The sequence below is a fragment of the Salmo trutta genome, chromosome 35 (assembly GCF_901001165.1).
Source record: "Salmo trutta chromosome 35, fSalTru1.1, whole genome shotgun sequence".
In the NCBI taxonomy this organism is placed as follows: domain Eukaryota; kingdom Metazoa; phylum Chordata; class Actinopteri; order Salmoniformes; family Salmonidae; genus Salmo; species Salmo trutta.
The window spans coordinates 41427823-41430322 of NC_042991.1; the positions used below are offsets into that span (position 1 = coordinate 41427823).

The 2500-nt window shown below is 51.6% G+C and overlaps 1 protein-coding gene across 1 annotated transcript in view; it reads left to right on the top strand.

Moving 5' to 3' along the window:
- phip (PHIP subunit of CUL4-Ring ligase complex) overlaps positions 1 to 2500 on the top strand; it is a 116720-nt gene that overhangs the window by 49859 nt on the left and 64361 nt on the right. The window lies entirely within an intron of this gene.

A 2500-nucleotide genomic window follows, 5' to 3' on the forward strand; every position in this document is an offset into this window, starting at 1 on the left:
ATCCAGTGGAGGGTAAACTCACGGTAACACCCCCTATCCAGTGGTGTAGTGGAGGGTAAACTCACGGTAACACCCCCTATCCAGTGGAGGGTAAACTCACAGTAACACCCCCTATCCAGTGGAGGGTAAACTCACAGTAACACCCCCTATCCAGTGGAGGGTAAACTCACAGTAACACCCCCTATCCAGTGGTGTAGTGGAGGGTAAACTCACGGTAACACCCCCTATCCAGTGGAGGGTAAACTCACAGTAACACCCCCTATCCAGTGGAGGGTAAACTCACAGTAACACCCCCTATCCAGTGGAGGGTAAACTCACAGTAACACCCCCTATCCAGTGGAGGGTAAACTCACAGTAACACCCCCTATCCAGTGGAGGGTAAACTCACAGTAACACCCCCTATCCAGTGGAGGGTAAACTCACAGTAACACCCCCTATCCAGTGGAGGGTAAACTCACAGTAACACCCCCTATCCAGTGGAGGGTAAACTCACAGTAACACCCCCTATCCAGTGGAGGGTAAACTCACAGTAACACCCCCTATCCAGTGGAGGGTAAACTCACAGTAACACCCCCTATCCAGTGGAGGGTAAACTCACAGTAACACCCCCTATCCAGTGGAGGGTAAACTCACAGTAACACCCCCTATCCAGTGGAGGGTAAACTCACAGTAACACCCCCTATCCAGTGGAGGGTAAACTCACAGTAACACCCCCTATCCAGTGGTGTAGTGGAGGGTAAACTCACGGTAACACCCCCTATCCAGTGGAGGGTAAACTCACAGTAACACCCCCTATCCAGTGGAGGGTAAACTCACAGTAACACCCCCTATCCAGTGGAGGGTAAACTCACAGTAACACCCCCCTATCCAGTGGAGGGTAAACTCACAGTAACACCCCCTATCCAGTGGAGGGTAAACTCACAGTAACACCCCCTATCCAGTGGAGGGTAAACTCACAGTAACACCCCCTATCCAGTGGAGGGTAAACTCACAGTAACACCCCCTATCCAGTGGAGGGTAAACTCACAGTAACACCCCCTATCCAGTGGAGGGTAAACTCACAGTAACACCCCCTATCCAGTTGAGGGTAAACTCACAGTAACACCCCCTATCCAGTGGAGGGTAAACTCACAGTAACACCCCCTATCCAGTGGAGGGTAAACTCACAGTAACACCCCCTATCCAGTGGAGGGTAAACTCACAGTAACACCCCCTATCCAGTGGTGTAGTGGAGGGTAAACTCACGGTAACACCCCCTATCCAGTGGAGGGTAAACTCACAGTAACACCCCCTATCCAGTGGAGGGTAAACTCACAGTAACACCCCCTATCCAGTGGAGGGTAAACTCACAGTAACACCCCCTATCCAGTGGAGGGTAAACTCACAGTAACACCCCCTATCCAGTGGAGGGTAAACTCACAGTAACACCCCCTATCCAGTGGAGGGTAAACTCACAGTAACACCCCCTATCCAGTGGAGGGTAAACTCACAGTAACACCCCCTATCCAGTGGAGGGTAAACTCACAGTAACACCCCCTATCCAGTGGAGGGTAAACTCACAGTAACACCCCCTATCCAGTGGAGGGTAAACTCACAGTAACACCCCTATCCAGGGAGGGTAAACTCACAGTAACACCCCCTATCCAGTGGAGGGTAAACTCACAGTAACACCCCCTATCCAGTGTGTAGTGGAGGGTAAACTCACGGTAACACCCCCTATCCAGTGGAGGGTAAACTCACAGTAACACCCCCTATCCAGTGGAGGGTAAACTCACAGTAACACCCCCTATCCAGTGGAGGGTAAACTCACAGTAACACCCCCTATCCAGTGGAGGGTAAACTCACAGTAACACCCCCTATCCAGTGGAGGGTAAAGTCACAGTAACAACCCCCCTATCCAGTGGAGGGTAAACTCACAGTAACACCCCCTATCCAGTGGAGGGTAAACTCACAGTAACACCCCCTATCCAGTGGAGGGTAAACTCACAGTAACACCCCCTATCCAGTGGAGGGTAAACTCACAGTAACACCCCCTATCCAGTGGAGGGTAAACTCACAGTAACACCCCCTATCCAGTGGAGGGTAAACTCACAGTAACACCCCCTATCCAGTGGAGGGTAAACTCACAGTAACACCCCCTATCCAGTGGAGGGTAAACTCACAGTAACACCCCCTATCCAGTGGAGGGTAAACTCACAGTAACACCCCCTATCCAGTTGAGGGTAAACTCACAGTAACACCCCCTATCCAGTGGAGGGTAAACTCACAGTAACACCCCCTATCCAGTGGAGGGTAAACTCACAGTAACACCCCCTATCCAGTGGAGGGTAAACTCACAGTAACACCCCCTATCCAGTGGTGTAGTGGAGGGTAAACTCACGGTAACACCCCCTATCCAGTGGAGGGTAAACTCACAGTAACACCCCCTATCCAGTGGAGGGTAAACTCACAGTAACACCCCCTATCCAGTGGAGGGTAAACTCACAGTAACACCCCCTAT